Source organism: Rissa tridactyla, chromosome 10 (genome assembly GCF_028500815.1).
Source record: "Rissa tridactyla isolate bRisTri1 chromosome 10, bRisTri1.patW.cur.20221130, whole genome shotgun sequence".
Taxonomy (NCBI): Eukaryota; Metazoa; Chordata; class Aves; order Charadriiformes; family Laridae; genus Rissa; species Rissa tridactyla.
The window spans coordinates 5,612,282-5,631,112 of NC_071475.1; the positions used below are offsets into that span (position 1 = coordinate 5,612,282).

At 45.6% G+C, this 18,831-nt stretch overlaps 1 protein-coding gene across 10 annotated transcripts in view; it reads left to right on the forward strand.

The window, feature by feature from the left end:
- The window catches only part of PLXNB1 (plexin B1), an 81,628-nt gene that overhangs the window by 17,371 nt on the left and 45,426 nt on the right, over positions 1–18,831 (forward strand). For 4 of the 10 annotated variants that reach the window (XM_054216357.1, XM_054216355.1, XM_054216365.1 and 1 more), the window contains exon 2: positions 4,658–4,719. The exons of 2 other annotated variants lie outside the window; for them this stretch is intronic. The gene's annotated coding sequence lies outside the window, so the exon portion shown is untranslated. Of the gene's footprint in view, positions 1–4,657; positions 4,720–14,763; positions 14,900–18,831 lie in introns of all 10 variants that reach the window. 4 more of the 10 variants (XM_054216360.1, XM_054216356.1, XM_054216361.1 and 1 more) reach the window with 4 other exon arrangements.

The following is an 18,831-nucleotide window of genomic DNA, read 5'->3' on the forward strand; positions in this document are numbered from 1 at the left end:
CACATAGAGCTCGGATGGCTCGGAGCCACACTTGGGATATTAACTGTTTCTATTAAGCTTTGCATTTAGAGATCCTTCTGGCAGAGGAGGGTGATGCTGAATGAGCTAGCGTTCCCGCAGCGAAACTCTCTGCGTGTGTCTGAACAGTTAGGGAGTATTTTGTATTTGATTTGCACAAGGGGTAACCTGAGTTCTGGAGCTTGCTGACTTATGGATGCTCAGTGTAATCATCTTTTCAATATCCTAGTTTTGTAGCTGCAGGTGTTGTGGAGGAGGCACTTATTGATGTAGATGTATAGGAGTGCAAGAGAAGCCTTGCAAAGTGCTATAAACGTATCCCAAGGATAAATCCATATGTAGTGTGTCATTTGACAGAGTATGTGATAAAATGGCATTGAGTGTGGTTACTTGTGATTCAGCCTGTGTCCCTGAAAGCGTTTTTAAGACTTGGTTAAGTTTGTGATGAAAGTAGCTTTAGGAATAGTGAAAGTCCTTCCCACTTCTGCTTAAAAAAATAATAATAACAATAAAAAAATATATACAGTTTCTTTTCATGATTTACATTTTGGTTTGTGCTGTTCCAGATTTTGTAAAAACAAACCCCCTGAAAACCCAAACAACAACGATAATAAAAGAAACCCTCTGTAGGTTGCTTGGGTGATCCAAACAAAGTTGATGAGTTTCTCACTGCTTGAATACGCGCTGGCTGCAGGGTGGGAACTCCGCAACTCTGCCTTCGTCACCCCACAAGTGCAGGAAAAATTAGAAATGTGTATAATCCTGCCCTGGCACTGCCTGGATGTGAAGCACGCTACCAGCAGACAGGTATGCTGAACTTGGAGATGGAGATGAGCGGGTGGAAGTATCCCATATGCCACGTGGGCACATGAGCCACTGGTTAGTTCATGCTTGGGCTGAGTTTGTGTGTGTTTTACTGACAAATATCCTCTTCCTCAGAAAGCAAACATCTGGCATCTTTACCTTGCAAAGGCTTTGCTCTCCAAATTGGGCCTATAGTGCAAGGAAGGCACACGATGACCTTGGTGTCCCTGTGCCTTCTCAGCTGCGTTTTTTGTCTTGGACACCATTGACCCTGAGATTTGGATGCATTTCCCTCTGCTGCTTTGTGTTAAAAATGAAGAATGAGCTGTAACGTGGGGAAGCAGTTTGTATGATAGAACACATGGAAATGAACAAGTGGGGATGGTGGTGGTGGTTGGAAGGGCTTGGATGAGACACAGTAACGGGGCTGGATGTTGTAGTGAAGGGGAGAGGGAGAGTTCGGATGGGACTGCAATGGGAATCAGTCCCCAAAATAAATATTGTACAACTGGGGCATGAAGGGATAAGCAGTCTCCTTCAAATCTGATTCTGTGCCTCAGCCTTCCTCCAGAAGTTCCTGCAATTTAGACAAATGGCCAACATCAGATTTTTAAGTGGTATTTGTGCTGAACACTTGCAGGAGTGCGTTCCCATCCAGCTGCTGAGCAGAAATCCTCCTCCTTCGGTCTTGCTGGGAGCTGCTTTGCGCTTTTCTGTGGCAGCAGCTTTTGCAATAGGAGCCACCCCTCCCCTCCCACCCCTGTCCCCAAAAGGATGGCTTTTTCTGTGAAAGAAGCCAGCGTAGCCAGGCAGACATTATCCCCCTGCCGGAAGGAGGGATCCAGGCTCCCTGGGGAGGAGGGGACCGGGGGGAGCGAGTGATTCATTGCAGCTGGCTGCAGTTTGGCCTCCTTCTCTCTCTTTGCCCTGGGTGCCAGGGAGTGACAGCTCGTGGGCAGCGGGCCAAGCTCTGAAAAGAGGAGTGTGTGAGGCCTTCAGCTTTCTCATGCTTTATCAAGCTGCAAAGAATAGCTCGATATTCAGCCAGCGTTGGTGCAGGTCAGGAGAATGGAAATGTGAACTTAACTCCTGACATGCCGGCTGATTGCTGACCGCACGCTCTGCGCGGAGCCGGGGCTGCTTTGTACGGCAGCATGCGGAGCAGAAGGAAGAAAACGTGCTTTGATGCGATGATGAAGATATCTTTCTGTTAAGTGGGCAGCCTCTGGGACTTGCTGGGAGCATGGAAAAAGTGTTATCCGCTCGTGGCTCTCTGTCTGTGTGCTGGTGGAGGATGGAAACACTGAAAGGTAGGGCAGCAGGAGCGATGGGTGTCCTGGGAAAGCGTGGGAGACTGTGGCTGGCGAGTGGCAGGTCTGCCTTCAGCTGTCCTCCCGCTTGTGGCTCTGGTGCTGGCCAGCCGACCCCTGGGCAGTGCCCTTCAATGCAAGGAATTGGTGGCCTGGGGAGGAGGATGGGCCCAGTCCTGGAGCTGTAACGCTTTGCTGGAGGGCTTGCCACAAGGCGTCCCTGCGGTGACGGTCTCTGCGGAGGGCTGCCCGCCGGCACGCAGGGAGTTAAGCGCTCCTCGGCGGCTGGGGTGAGCCTACCTCGGGGTGTTGAGCTCCATTCCCACGGCTTTTCCTTTCTGACCAGGGCTGGGGGAGGGATCCAGCCTGGAACAAGTAAAATGCCCGGAGGCTGGAAAACAGCACCCAGGGCCCCTCTGGCCTTGTGTTGGGCTGGGAGGGATTCGAGCTTCACACTGGACAGGGGCTGCTGGCCAAGGCTGGGGTCTGTCGCTGCTCGGCCTGCAGCTGGGTAAGACTGCAGGTTTATTTCCCCCCTTTAGGCAGACCGAGATGGCTTTACAGGCAGTCGAGTTCCTGCCTAGGGGACTGAAATAAATTATTTCTCATCTGGAAGGATGTAAAGTAGAAATCAAGTTGCAGCAGTTCCATGAGCAGCTCACAGCACAGGTTAACATACGAGTTTTGTGGCAGAGCGAGAGCAGCAGCGTTTGAAGGAGTGTCGTTCCCTACAGGACGTGCAAGTTTCTCAAAGGCGTAAGATAGCAGGGCCCTTCTTTACTGATGCCGACTCCACCTTCTCCTCCTGCCACATTTTGAGATGCTGACTTGAGCTATTTGAAGCCCTGAGGAGCGAGAAGAGGAGGAAGAGCAGGTGGAAGTCTGAGGGGTCGGGAAGGGAGTTAGCGGGTACCTGGAGCACAGCCTGCGGCTGCCTCAGAGCCTGAATCCACCGTTTCTCCATCAGCAGTGCCAGGGGGCTGGGAGAGTGAGAGGGCTCTGCCACATCCCAGTTTGTTTTTTATCTCTGCATGGGGTACTGGCCCTGGCCAGCACCAATTTCCCAGCAGGAGCAGGAGGGCGTTAGAGTACCTGTGCAGCCCTTGGAAATACTCTCCGAAGTTCTCTCTGAGGACGAGGGTGTGTAGTCCCTATTCTCAACAACAACTGAATTCAAGGCAGGGTGAACTGGTGTGAGGGAGTGGGACCTGGTAGTAGCATAAAGGAGGGATGTACCACGGGCTCAGAGAGCAATTCCATGGTTTAGTTCTGCTGGGCTGCACTTGCACTGTGCAGACCAGGTTATGCCAAAAAGCACAGCAGATGCGTGATTGGAGACTGGATTTTTGTTTGTGCATGGGATATCTGGCGTTGCTCCCATCCCAGATCCTCTTTGCAAAGGCTGTGATGCTCCCAGTTTCTGCGCTGGCCCCTGTGGCAGAAGGATCTGGAGGCGAGAGGGTCTGGGAAGCAGTTCTGCCTGTGGGGCAGAGGCTTTGTTCCTTGCAAGATAAGGCAGTAGCCTGGGTCAGCACCTAGATGCAGACACGAGTGATGAAACAACAGTGTCTGTGCGAATATTCTGCAAACACCAAAGTATACAGAGATTCCTCCTGATGGATTGCTGATTGTTAGATGCCAAAATCCTAATAAAGACTAGTAGGCAGCAGCCCTTGTTTGGCTGTTGGCACCGAGGGACTTAGTGCTGGGCTCTGCTTTCCAGTATACCACGGCTCTTTGCTCTGTCCATTTACTTGCCCGGCAATGGGAAATGTGGCTGGACTGCGAGCCAGAGCCCTGGTGCGATCCGAGCCCTGTGCGAGGCAGACCTGCGGTAGATGCACAAAGAGAAACTCTCGCCTGCTGTGGCTGTAGCCTGGGACCCAGGTGCAGCAAATGCACCAGCGAGAGCTGGCTTTTCTGCCGTGCTCCTGCAGGGACAGGGGGTGTGTTCCTATTGTGCCTATGCTGGTTTGCTCCTGTCAAGCCTCTTCTCATTATTCTTGCCTTGAGCTGTCTCAGGCCCGAAGGCAAAGTGCTACAGAAGGCTCTGTAGGCTTGCCCTTGAGAGACGTGCGGTCCTTGGAGAGTGGCTGTTCAAGGGAAGCGCTGCAGTGGGCTGAATTGAGGCTGTTTCAGGCTGCACAGCTCTGAGCTAATCTCCCAGAGGCAGAGACATTACTCACCAATCAGGAATGTGTCTGTATTTTTCCTAATGAGAACAAAACATTTTATCCCTGTTCATTAGCAGAGAGTTAGGGTGTACTGTTGCTATGCCAACAGACTCCTCTCCCCTGCAGACACACTGGGGGTGTCCTCCCTGCCATGGTTAGAAGGGTGAACGGGAAGGCTCGTTCTGGCAAGAAAAAGATCCCATTGTTTTCCCAGGGCTGCCTGGACTTTGTGCAGCTGGCCAGACCTTGCCTTCTCAGGGGGAAGGGAACAACAGCGGGAGTCAAGTGCAACAGAGGTTTAATTTATTGGAAAAATAGTCTTTGCATTTCATGTTATGTTGTTTTTTCCAGCTTGAGGCACACTCCTCAATAAGAGAAATGAAGGTGTCTCTACGTTCCCAAGAGTCCAGATGGTAAGCAAAATGCGCCGGGAGTCAGCCCTGGGACACCCATGGACGGCTGCAGCCCTCTGGGCTTCTCCGTGTTCCTGATCGTCTCAGTTTGTGCGGCCAGTGTAATGCTGGGCAGCCTCTTGATGCTGCTGCGTAACGAACCCACCTGGTGAGCTGTACCACCTGTGATAAGTTGGACAAGTGGGTTCACCAGGCACGTGGTCTACTGGAAAGAGTGAGTGGCTGTATGTGGGAATATGCATATATTCCCTTTGCGAAGGGATCGTTCCCTTTGTGTAGGGAAATCCTATGAAGGACAGAGGACATCTCTTCAGCAACAGCTTTGATCTGTAGAGTTCTGCTGTAACCAGATATATTTACTCCAAAGGTTTCCTATCCATTTGCTTGTCATTTTTGTGTTTGTCTTGGTCCTCTTCCCTAGCTTCCTTGAGGGTCTGCTCAGGATCTGTGGGTTGCAGTCAGTGGTGCCTAAGTCAGGCCACCGTACACCTTTTGCAAGAGTCTTCTCAGCACCTCTGGTGCTGCACTTCCATCTCTGTCGCAATGTAAAAAAGTTTTAAACTTTGAATTTTCTGTACAAGGGAATGAGTTAAACCTACAGACGGAAACAAAACGAAAAAGCTACTTTCTGATGGTGTTCTATGGCTAGAAACGGGCCAGTCGGTGTTGCCAAATCTGAAGACAGTTTCCTGGAGCGGGGGTTATGTTCATATCTGGCTGTCAATCACCATGCAGCGTGATGAGCTGCTGAGCTCTGTGGTGTTGACAGCTATAGACCCTTGAAGAAATGTCTCCGTGAAACTGAGTTCTCCTTTCAGGCTGCTTCCTGTTAAACAGGATAGCTGGAACTCCTGTTTCAGTTTGCCTGGTGAAGCACTCTGTGAGTGAATGTGTGGAATTTGAATATGGGAATTTGAATATCAAATATGGGGTGGTACAGCAGAGATCCCAGACTGAACAAGCTGCTGGAGATCTGCAGATCTGTATGAGCTTCTGGTTGGGGAGTGAAACCCTGGCACCTGGACACCAGGTGCCAATTTAGGTGAGTCACTGACTCCTGCGCTGGAGAGATGAGTATCGCGTTAGAGCACTGGGAGTACAGGAGCCCTTCATCAGAAGGATGGCTACTTGTGGGACTTGCAGCTATAGCAGCAGGAGGGCTCAGCAGAAATAAAAGCGATGAACAAAGCCAGACAGCAACCCCTAGCCCAGACTTCTGTGTGTGTGCAGCCCGTGTGGTTTCGGTTTGGTGGTAGAACTGGATTGAACTCTTGGATGGTAAAAAGCAAGTTTTCGGAAAACCTGTTTCAATCCGGAGCCTCCAAGAATAAATCCTGAGTACATAGAACACAGGTACAAAGTTTGGCAAGTCTGGTTTCCTCAGCTTTGCATTGCTCTGGGTGGTTCAAGTAAAACCACTAAATCAAAGCTATTTGAAATACGGAATAAGTAAGTACTTGAGATTACTTGAATTCAGGCCAGTCTCTTCTGGGTCCATGCTTTCAGGGTACATAAAAAATAAAAGACCATAGGGAGGACGGAGGTTTGTATGTTGTATTCTTTGTGATACCAAGCTAATTCTGTCCGGATCCTATTGACAAAGTGCTCCAGCAGAAGTGCACTAGAGGACATGCTTTTCAGTACCTCCAAGTGCAAAAGATCATGGCTGAACAAACTAACTTCTGAAATGTGAGTTATGGTTATTAACCGCGTCGTGCTGTACTTCATTCTTGTGCAGCCAGAGCAGCAATTCGGCGTTACCTAGGAGAGTGCTTGTTCCCTCCTCATCTCTCCCCTCCTTTTTAAGCGGTGTAGGGGCTGATTTTCTGCCCTATTTTCTGTGGACCACCACTTTCTTTTTTACAGTAATGATAAACGTACAACTACTGTGCTAGGTGCAAAGCAAGAATTCTTCAGGAGAAACCTTCACCTTTGGGAGGTGGAGGGCGTGTTTTTTTCCAAACTGTGTTGATGTGTTTTGGTTGTAGACATTTTTCTCATTGCTTCCTAGTCCTGGTAAGCGGTTCAGTACCGTGTGCTCTCTGCAGAGTGCTCAGAATAGTGGGGAGGTTGGGTATTGCTAGACCTGGGACCACATACTTCCTTCATATGTGATGTAAAGCCTCTGCATGACTACCTCAAACGCCAGCTCCAGTTCCAGATGGGGTGTTTCAATGAAAGACTAGTCCAAATGGCTCTCTGGTCTTGCATCTTGTTGTCTTGCAATTCTCTTTCGGAGATGTCTCCTACTGCATGCTGAGCTCTTCTTCACTAGGTGTGTATTCTCCATTTGTTTAAGTATTTAACCTTGTAACAACTGGATTCTTGTTTTGGTAGTATCTGAGCTTCTTTCAGTGAAAAAAATAATGCAGACCTACACATATCCACCGTGGGGTAAAGAATAAAATTCCAAATCTATTCCTATGGTTTTGTCTCTAAAAGCACCACAGGTGTAATACCTGCAGCCAGATGAATGCCTTGGGTGAAAATAAGCCCTTGTGTTATGTTCCAGGTGCAGGTTTCATGTAACTCTCGGGGTTGGCATCGTTTGATGTCACCAAAGATGTGGTCAGCTCTCCTGCACTGCATTCTAGAAGCTCAGCTTCTAGGAAGAGCTAAATGCTTTGCCCATCTGACCTAGTGGAAGAGATGGGAATACCTGCGCACAGTTTAGAGGCTGGATTAGATGAACTTTTGAGTCCCGTGTGCTGTTTGATATCCACCACCTTGAGAGGAGGGTTCTCCCCTTTGATCAGAACCAGTTATGGGCTGTTTGCGGGGTGAGGTGTTCATTCTAACCCTTAAAGAATGGTTCAAAGCCCTAAATTGTGAAGTAGGTTTATATTTTTAAAAATGCTTTTAGCACTGAGTATTGTAACTCTAGGTAATACATCTGCCCTCTCTTGAATTCTATTGAGTTTTAATGGCCTCGCTTCTATTTTATTTTTTTTTTTAATTCCAGTTACATGTCTATATTGCTGCGTCTTAAAATGCTTGTTTCACTTTCAATAGTGAAACTGGCAAAGGACAGAGAAAAGCCAGACATTTCAGCCTGACAGAGAAGCTCAGGTTGCTCAGTGAGCTAAGCATGTATAAACAGCAAAGTTTTACATCTGATAATCAAGAATGTAGGGAGCAATTAGGATCACTGCACTTGTGGAAGAAATCACTCCGGATTTTGAGGGAGTCATGATAAAAACAGTGTCTAAACCCAAGTATTCTTATATGGTTCTGCAGAAGAAGCAAGTCTGTTAAGGATATTGTTGGTTTAGGTAGCATCAGGAGACCACTAAATATTGTGCCGATACTTGAGGAGAAAAATTGATGGATTGAAATGTTCATAACAAACATACGACAGAATAAAGCTCTGGCACACAAGCTTTGTCACAAGGGTTATGTGTTTCATCAGAGCAGGCTAAATCAAATATAAGGACTTTATTTATATTTTCAGAGCGCTAATGGGGAGATAAATTGTTTTAAAAATGCACCGTGTTCTGGAGGAAGAAGGTATAGCTGGATGCTGTGGCTTGAAAGTAAACTTGCTTTTGAACAAAGGCAGTTTAAGAAGTTAGGCTGCATGTTTTAACAAAGAGCCACCTGACTAGCAATTTGCTGTAGCAGTTGGGAATCCCTGCTGTAGTTGAAATCATTGCGCTAATTTCTCCAGCTCATATGGAAGTTGAGTTTTCTGCAGCTTTAGGAAAAAAACCATTGCATCTTAGGAAAGGTATCTTCAGTTATTAGAAATGGAACAGCAGCAACAGTGACCAGAGGTGAGGATTACCTTCCCCGCAAAGAGCAACGGAATAAACTGTGACTCTTCCACCTGAAAAGCGATAGTTATCTTAAAATCCTGAATGGCATGGAAAGGTTAGGGGGGGAGCAACCTTTTTTTGCCTCTTTCATTACGACTGTGAATAGGTATTGAATGGAGCCAGCATGTAGTAAGCTTAAAAACAAATAATGACTTAGTCCTTGATGTGTGCAGTTAACCTGGGAAGCTTCTTGCCACAGGATGTTGTGAAAGCCAAACATCTGTGTGTATTTGAGGACACAGGGCAGCTCCATAGAAGAAGGAGCTATTGAAGGTTACTAAATGCATAGAAACCACCGCTATCCCAAGAAATCCCTGAGCTGCGCTTTGTTGAAGTTGGGAGAGTATTCCGGGAGGTAAAGTGCTGCTCTGTGCTTACTTCATACTCACCTTTCAGGCCGACGCCAGAGCCACAAAACTGCAACCTGGTTTGTCAGCATGGAGCGGGAGGGGGGGATGCAAATAAAACTTGTAAAAACAGGGACTGGCACAGCTTGTGGTCCAGGTTGGTTCTGTGCTGCTTGTGATGTACTGCATGCACCTCTGACTTGCTAAAAGCATTGCCTGTGGGCTGTTGGAGTCTGCAGACTGTTGGCTTCAGTTTGAAGAGAGGTGGAGAGTGTATTTCTGGAAACTACGCAGCTAGGAAAGGTGGTGTGAAGACAAATATTCTAAGCAGAGAAGCTGAATCTCTCCCTTTCTCTGTGGCATATGCTGTTCCTGCTGCTCTGAAATGGTAGGTGTTTTACTGAGTTACAGAGACTGTCTTACTGCTGATAGCCTAAATCTTATTTGTGTGAATTTCCCCCATTTAAAAGAGTGTTTCTTGCCTGGTAATGGACTGTAACTTAATTTGAGCTAAAATGGGTGATAAGCAGATGTATAAACAATACAATCCCTGTCCCAAAGTGGTTTCAAACTAAAAATGTCATGGCCTACGTGAGGTTCATACTCTTCAGAAGTACTCAAAACACTAGTCTTATTTTAGGTCCTGTCTAAACATTTAAAAATAACTTGAAAATAGGGTTCACTTCTAGATGCTTCACCCTTGAAAGTCCGGTCTGGCACTTGGTTTTAGATGCTTACCCAAATCTGCAGAGGGCACAGTACAGAACAGCGGTAGTTGTTCCTTTGAGCTTTTCCTTCCTCTTTCAGGAGGAAGAGAACAATGTCGGGCTATCTGTCTTTTTGTCCCTAGGGGCATGGTCTCTGCTGTTAGGTAGTGTCTTTTTTTTTTTTTTTTTTTAACCTTTTGTTGACTAACTTTGCTGCTGTGGTCATTGGCGAACAGCTATGGAAAGCTGACCAGTAGCAGAACTGTGACGTATATTCTTGGGGACAGGCTTTTATGACTGAGCGGATGTATTTGGGGAAACTATAGCCCCTTTGCAAGGATACAGAAAGTGAATTGTCCGCATCTCTCGTTCTCCAGTGAAAGTCACTCCGTGGACTGGCTGAGCAGTCGTGTGCTCAGATTAGAGCCGTGAGGGGTACAGATGGGCCTGGGGCTGAGAGAAGAAGCCAGGTGGAGTACATACAGGGTTAGGACAAGGGTCACATTGGGGAAGACCAGGACTAGGTGGAGTGGACTCAAGTTCCCTTCCTGTTGATTGTCCCCCTATTATCTTGACGTGTTGCAACTATTTAGTCAGCTGTTTGATGCAGGAAGGTGTCTCTATCCCAAGCCAGAAGTCTCATCGTTGCAGAGTAGCAATGATGGGCTCAGTTGTTACACCATTTAGAGAGCATCCTTCCTGCTTCACTCTCAGTTATTGTTTTCATCAGTAGCTTTGTTCCAGCAATGACTCCCTCTCAGCCTGTTCCTGTGAGTGCTGGGCCTCTCTGCCCTTCTCCAGATAGTCTGTCCAGCTTAGATTTAGTTTGAACCTGTCTTTAGCCTGTATCATCTTTTCTATTCCTATCTGGTCCATGATTTCAGCTAGCATATTTCCCACTAAGTCCTGAGAAGATTTAATGTAAAACATTTTTATGATGCTAAACTTGTGTCAGCCCTACTGTGGCCTCCTGGGTTGACATTAGGTGGCTGATTGTCACATTTTTGTGGGGTTTTGGTTTGTTACCTATGTTGTGGCAAATTTGAACCGTTTCCTTTCCCAGAGGAAGGCACAGTCCCTGCTGTGTATATAGCTTATAGTATATAAGTATACTATATAGCTTAAGTATATAGCTTAAAATGACAGAGCAAGGGTGCCTGGAGCTGTGACAGCCTGCGAACAGAACTGTGCTGACCACAGGCTATGGTTTATCCCTTCAGCACAGATGCACATACTTTTTCCTTGTTCCCCTTACCAGCCTCTCTGCTCTGTTTAGCTGTTTCTTCCAGCAGAAGAGCAGCTACTCAGATGTAAAACTCTCAGTGCTGTTCCCCAAAAGCTACCGTAAATCTGGTTTTCCTGTCTCCTGGGCACTTTTGCCCAGGGGTGACCCTGGCAAGGTAGCATTCTCTTGAAATGCCGACAGTCAGCCAGTTACACTGGCTGCCATTTCTGCTCATAGCAGTTTGCATTTCAGACTAGCGCTGCAGCTTGTGGAGCAGACCTGTTAGTGCATCTCTGTGGCCCCAGGGTGAAGGTCTGGGCTTCCCTGAAAGGCAAAGGGAAGAGCCAGTCAGTCCTGCCCGGCCAGTGGCTGTCAGACTGAGAAGATGGGAGGGTAGCAAACCAGATGGAGAACAGTCTCAACCAAAAGCCTTTAAAATTCATGGCTGCCAAGAAAAGGTAGCCAGTGCTGGACCTTGGTGCCTTTAGGACAGCACCAAAGAAGCTTTCTCAGCCCTGAACAGGACCAGGAGCTCAAATATTTTGTGAAAAAAAGTTAGGATCTCCTCAATCCGAATGTACAGATAAGAACAGAAGCTCATGTTGCAAAGCACTTGAGGGTGTTAAAATTTCTTATGGTGAATTTTCTCTTGTAATAAAATTCCCTGTTCTGGATAAGGTGTGACTAGATGTCTGCCTGTTAACAAAGTGACTGGAGAACTCTTGCTCCAGGTGGTTTATTTCTCCAAGTACGAAATCTTGCAGTGTCCTAGCTTCTGCTTCCTTTGCCATTTAATTTTCATGTTGCTCGTTTTCACTCGTCCAGATTGTGGACCCACAGTGGTATGAATGAAGAGCATTGCCTGATGGCCCATGCACTGTAGTAGTCATCCTACCCGTGTCTGTATGCAGTCTGGATCTCTGAGTTTTATCCTTGAAACAAGAACTGCCAAGTGTGGACAGTGTCTGGGATGGAGGGCTGTGACTGTAGAGTGGAAGAGTATGCTGCATCGCTGCTGCCAGCTGTGGCTCCTCAACCACAGGCACCTTGAGAGCCCTTCATGGATGGTTCCTGTGCCACCATGCTATGCTGGACTACGTTTGGAAGCGCTGGATATCAGATCCCAGCCTGCGTGGGAGGGTCATTGCTTGGGGCTGTTGAGACTGGTGCGAAGTTGATCCTGACTCTCAAGTCTGCACCCAGCCTGTTTAGTCTTCTGCAGTAGTGCAGTGGGAGCTATTGTGTTCTGTACATGTGATGAGCAACTCAGGAAGGTCTCCAGGCTTTTTGAACAACATGTTGTGTTGCTATCTGTTCTTGGCCTTATGAAAGCCTTGGTATTGGCTGGCAGAGGTAGAAGAAAGTGTTTGGCCACCTCAACGTCGATCATTATCTAGCAGACCTATGTAACCTAATTACCAGAATATTGAGCCTAATAGTTTGTAGCTGACTACTAACAGCCTTCCAGGGTTAGGCACTAATTTATGGAAGATTAATTGATCAAAGCTTCATTTCTGATAATGCTTTAAAATGAGCTGAGTAATACAAGATAGAATATAACCCAACTTGGTTTGAAGGCAAACCACAAGCAGATTGCGGTAGTGATGTGGAATTCTGTTGATTTTGCTGTCTCTTCTGGGTGGGAGGGGATAGATGCTACTCATGTGGTTGCATTGCATTAAATTGATTTGCATGTTACTGCCTGTATTCACGACTGTAGCCAGAACTGCTGACACTGTTGGAGTGATAGGGGAAGACTGTCAAACTGCTGTCAGGTTGTACAGTTCTCCAGAAGATCACTGTGGAGGGCAGAAAAGTGAATTTTATTTGAAATGAAGGAAAACTCCAAGGCGAAGAATTCCTTCGCGTCCACCCAGGGCATGTTAATTCTTTATAGAGCTGTTGTGGTACTAAAATTGCAGACTTCTGGGGTGTTGAGGAAATGCTGTTCTTTAACAGGCCAGAGCAGCCCGCACTGCTCAGTGTCTGCAGAGCGAAAGGATTTACTCAAGGCAGGCTCCAGTGTTTAATGGTTCTGATTTGCATCCTGACAACTGGATGGTGGAGGTCGGGATGCGGTCCTTGTGTGTCTGCTTGTGGTCTATAACGCTGCACGAACTCCTTTTGTGGTAGGTTTCTCTGGTCTCCCTTCCACCCTGCAATCCTGCAGGGCTGACGCTGGCATACAGACCATGGTTTCCTCTTGGGGCGCAAGTGTAGGACTGGCTTCCTTTCGCAGGATGTTTGAAGCTCCTTTCCTCTCTTGCTAGGTTGCTCCAAGGCCAGGCTTAGATGCAAAAGGACTTGCCTTGGGAGTGTGGTCTTTGCTTCTGGGACGTGAGAGCTTGGTTAGGGGTCACGGTGCCATCCTCTGGGAAGCATGTGCTGGTTGCCGGAGGTCTCCTCCCTCCCTTCTGGAGGGCACCCTGCCAAGGAAAATAGACTCTTAAGGCAGAAGTGATTACAGTGAGACCGTGTGCTGTCCTGGCTGTTTCTGGAGGAAACGGTTGCCATTTCTGCTTTATAGAAATCAACACAGAACAGCTGAGGCAGCTATTGCAGAGCAGGACTCCGGCTTTCGCAGCCTGGGGAGCCAGAGCTGAGAAGAGGAGGATCCTGGCTGAGGCTGGGGAGAGGTGCCCCGATGGTAGGAGGGCAGTGCGGTTGGGAAGGTGTGCCTTGTTTGAGGTGGAGGCCGGTAAAATATGAATCACGTCTGTTTGAAGTAGTGATGAAATCCCAGATGAAGGATTTCTGTAATACCTCGCCAAATAGTCTGGTGCGCTTTAGCTTTCCTTTCTCCCTGGTGAGAATGGTCGGTCCTGACCTACTTTTAGCAATAGCAGTTCTGTTGAATGCTACCCAAAGCTTAGCTGTGCGTACGGCAAACACGCGTTATCTGTTTTGTTCAGTCGGCATCTGACTGAGAAGTTTCCATCAAACGTTTAGGAGACAGGGAAGAGCTGTTCCTGGAAGAGACGCTGTTGGTGTGTTAAAACCCAATTCTGCCCCTTCTGTGCACCTCAGGGTTTCCCAGCCTGCTGAGGGTGATGCTCGCTTGCTTCCCTCCTGTGCTGTGCATCAGCTTTGTGCTGCGCTGTCGGGATTCGGTTAGATGCTATCTAAATGTTAAAACATGATAGATAATGCCTTTAGAAACAGTCTATGAGGTTAGGTTTCCGGCTTCCTAAAAATGTGATTAGGCAGGGCTAAAGTTAAGTTCTTAATATTTAAAAATAAATAAAATCTATAAATGTACCGTAAAATAAGAAGTTTAAATAGAACTGTCATCCTAGGGCAAATTGCAAAGCTCTGTGTAGCTCGGTATCCTGCCTTTGACAAGAGCCAGAAGCAGACGCTTAATGAGGACTGTAAGAAACAGGGCATGTATAATGGGGGGGGTGGTGGGTGGTTTTTTGGGGTTTTTTTGGTGTTTTTTTTTTCTTTCTCTCCTCCTCATTTGACTCCCAGTTTATGACCATCATGAGTTTAGGACCCTCCTTGGCCAGGAGTTGTATCTAATCATCTGATCTCAAGTACATCTATTCTCCATTAATTTCTATAATCCCTCTTCTAACTTGTTTATGTTTCTAGTCTCCATGACATCCTACAGCAGTGAGCTCTACAATTTAATTATGCATTTTAAATGTTATTTAAAATATTCTACATCCAGTGACAATACCCTTGAAATATCTTACAGAAGTTGTCCGTAACTTCATGGATTTCTGCTCTCTTGTTTCTGCATTGTAAGACACAGTAGTTGATTATTCCATGTTTTTCATCTCGACACGATGTAATGTTTCAGATCTCTTAAATTTTCCGTATCTTCCCCCTGGTTTTTTCTTTGTCCATCCCAAGTCCTACTCTGCTCGTTCTCTCCTTATATGGAAGCTGCTCTGTGCTTTTGATCATCTTTGTTGTCCTTTTTGTCATTCTGTCTCCTTTTTCAGATGTGGGAATCAGAACCGCCTGCAGCATTCAACAACATAATGGTGACACGTGGTTTTTTTCCTAATCACTCCGAAGGTTGTATTTGCCTTTTCGCTTGATACTAAATCTGCCAAGTTTCCCAAGTTTTCCTGAGTGGTAACGGCTAACTTGGATCCTGTTGTGTTTATGTAATTAGAATATTTTGTGTTAGTTTTGGTATTTATTGACATCTAAGGTATTGTGTAGTTACTTAAGAGTGCATGAGTTCTGTTACTTTTTCCAGGCTTTTTTGAATTTGATTGTGACTAATAGTTTGTTTTGGTTTTTTTTTAATAATAAAATTTGCCACTTTTGGACGTATTGCTCTTCATAGATCTTATGTGAACGTATTGAACAACGCAGGTTGCAGAACAAATCATTGGCAGATCTCACCGATAACCTTCTTCTGATGGGGAAACTCTTTTGGCTTCCTGCCTTTTACCTACTTATTAAATCATGATACGGACTGTAACTTTAATTCCACAATAGCTTGACTTGGTTTTTTTTTTCCCAAGAGCCTTAGTTGACAGTTCTTTTAAAATCAGTTTAGTTCATATTAAACAGATTAAAAGCTGGCTCTTGGATCTCAATTAGCTGGAAATGAGAAATCTGCTCTTGGAATTTCCTGGGTGCTGCAGGAACTTCTCTCTGCTCAGATATTAGTCTGTATTTTGATCAACAATTGGGTTCTTGAATTTCTGCAAGCAAATGTATTTCTACAGGGAGTGATGGTCTTAGATTTATCTAAATTTGTGTAGAAATGGTGGATTTGCTCAGCAGGGCGAATTGGATGGGTAACTTTAGCGAGCTCTGCTTTCCCAGCAGGGTTCTATTACAGCTGGATTAAACCTATCTATAGGCTCTCTGGATGTACTCTACGCGTGAAAGGGTAGAGAATGGGGTATTTTTTTTTAACTAGTTGCCTGGAAGAATATTTGAGTCACTGATGGTATTTGACTGGATAACAGGTTCTTGGGCAGGTAAATGGAGGGCTGGTGGGTCAAACCGGGGAAAATAACCTTTTCCTAATGCTGTGCATTAGGAAAATGCACATTTTTTCTTTCCTAATCCTGTGCAGCATTAGAAAGCTAAAGGAATAGCCCGCCTGGGTCAAGTGCTGTGGAAAGGAGGTGCTCATCCAGGTCAGGTACCTTAAAGAAAGGATGCTGGCAAACTGTAAAAGGCTCAGAGAACTACAAGAAAAATTAATTATTTCTGACTGAAGAAGCTCAGGCCACCTAATGTATCCATCCGAAGGATTACACGTGGCTGCAATCTGTGATTCAGAAGGCTCAAAGCTGGCAGGAGGTATAGGGAAAGGATTGCCTTATGCTTGTCTGCCCTTATAGTACTTCTTAGGCATCTATTATTGTCTGTTGCTGGAGCCAGGGTTTCTGTGTAGGTGGGCCTCTGTCTGAGTTAGAATAGCTGTCGTTATCTTCTTGCCCAAGGAGGATTAAGAAGGAGGATTAGTTTTCAAACTGTTGATGCAAAAAGCAACTAGAAGCTTCTTTGACTTGGGAGATCCTGTGACAAGCAAAGTTAGACAAAATAACAAGGCATTTTACTTGGGGTAAATAACCCTCGGGGATCAGCTTGCTGGGCTAAGGTGGCAGTTTCTGTAATTTAGGAGCCCTAAGAAAAAATTCTGCTTTCACTGGTAGACTTTAGCCAGCAGCTGATGGGCCAGAAGAAGAGATTGCTTAGTGGTGTTCTGTGTTTTGATTACGCAGAACGTTGGAGCAGATCCTAAAGGACTCTCATCTTCAAACGGATAATGCTGGCAGAAAGTTAGCCTTTGGTTGTGTTAAGATACAGAGAAACTAACAGCTGACTTGATTTCCCCTTTTAAAAACGTATATACAACATGGTACTTGAGTTCACATTTTGTTAGTGTTTGGGAGGATGGTCAAGTGACAAGTCAATTTACAATGACAGAATCTATGAAGAAAGCTTCTTTTAACAGCAAGTAGCTGGTGTTTGCTTTATATTCCTTGTAAATGTTTGTGTAGTTTGTCTTGATTCATAAAAAGTTCACTATTTAACACTGTATTAATCATTAACTCTTCGTTAACCATTTGTACTGGAAGCTTAAACTAGTTTTTGTAACACATTTTCATGTGTGCAAGAGAAAAGATCGGTTGTGCTGGAGCTGCAGGGGAAGCACCTGACCACTACCGTCAATTAATTCCAGTCTGCCTGAAACGAACATTCAGGTAGAAGCACTTTCTGCAGTTTTTCCAAAGAACCCCTAACAATGCACAAGCATCGTTAAAATGGCAATAGTATCACAAAGTTGACAAAATATTTTGTGCAACGTTGTTTTAGTAGAACTCTTTCAACCCCCATCCAGAAAGGTATGTTCTAATGGTCAGCGGTTAACTGTCAAGCGTTTAGAAAACAGTTTTCCCAGGTGTTTATCTAACAACGCTGCAGCCTGAAAGTACAGGTTTTCTGCCACCTTCCCTTGCTGTTCCAGGTTTGATATTTTGTCTTTACACAGGTTTTTTTTAAGTTATTTTGACCTCAGCTTTGGTGTCAGATCTGGTATAACAGAGCTCCCTTGTGTGTGCCAGTCCTGCTCCGACAGGATGGCTTGGACTTGGGATTCTCCTTGGGGTCAATTTTATTTGGAAAACAGAGGTTTGTGTTCATCTCCGCCAGAGCCGATTGCTGCAAGCGTTCTTAAACAGCAGAGCAGGGAAATGGCCCGGTAGTAGTAAATAAAACTCAAAAAAAAGATATATTTATTTAGTGGGAATGTCATCTTTCGCAGCAGAAAACAGCATGTCTCTGTTGAGCATATGAAATTTAGAAGGGGGGGCTGAAATTCGGGACTTTTGTGCAGAAAGCACAGCAGTGCTCGTCTTCCTACTGCTGGGTGACTTGAATGCGCTGGAGCACAAGGGTCGTCGTGCAGCTGGAAGAATTATGCTTTTAATTTTTTAATCTTTTCATGTTCTTGCTGTGGGATGGCTCTGCAAATGATACAGTGAAAGTTTCAGGTGCAAATTTTGGGGTCCTGGTTTTTTCCCAAGGATAGTTCTGCTGGCATTGATGTTGCGTATGAAATCCAGCCTAGAAGGTAGAACGTTGTCTGACCTCTGCATTTTTGGGGGACAGGATGTAGCGTTAGGGAAATAATCTGTGAGGACTGAAATAATCTTTATGTGTTGATATGCTGTTAAAATGTGTCCAAATGAGTTCTGGGTTTGTTTCTTTAATAAATGAGTAAAGTCTCTGAGGGGGATACGTGAGGTCAGAGAGGTAAAAATAGTGCTACAGAAAACACGGTCTTATTTCAAATTCCAAGCAGCAAAATAGTGCCATTGCTTCCACGTTATTGGTTGTTGTTTTGTGGATGTGATATAAATATTCTGTGGCAGAACTGACTAATTCTCTAGCCCTTCTGTTGTGATCCCGATTAAATAAATGAAACTCAGAAGTATCATTTGGATATTAATATTTTACAGCGTGTTAGAGGCAAAGTTCCGAGTATTGTCTGGAGCATTTTCTGATTTAACGGGAAATCATCAAAAAAATAGAATATTTAAAAAGAATCTTTAAGCCTTGGCAATTGCCTTCAGAATTAATTAAAGGCTACACACTTTTAGTGCAATCTGTCTGTAACAGCTGTGTTGTACACCAGCAGTGAGCACAGGAAGCAGAACGGTTCAGTAAATCCATAAAGAGCTCAGAAGTGTAGCCTGTCATGAAACCATCAGATTTAAATGTAGGTTATCCTCCTCCTTCCTGTCCTCCCAGAGAGGTTGTGATGGGTTTAACTGAAGAGCAAGAAATAAAAGAAGGCAGTGATGCCCATATTTGAGAAACAATTTGGAAAACGGAAGCAAAAGACGCTGCTGGCATTTTATCTCAGTTTTCACGTAGAATGGGAATGCTGCTCACTACTGATAGCCACGCAGGCTTGTGCTCATTTCTACTATATGTTTGCTCACCTAGCAATAAATGCAAGTTCATTTGCTAATGGCTCTTCAGCAAAAAGCAACAAAGAGCACTATATTCAGTGTTTACCCATTGCTCAGAGC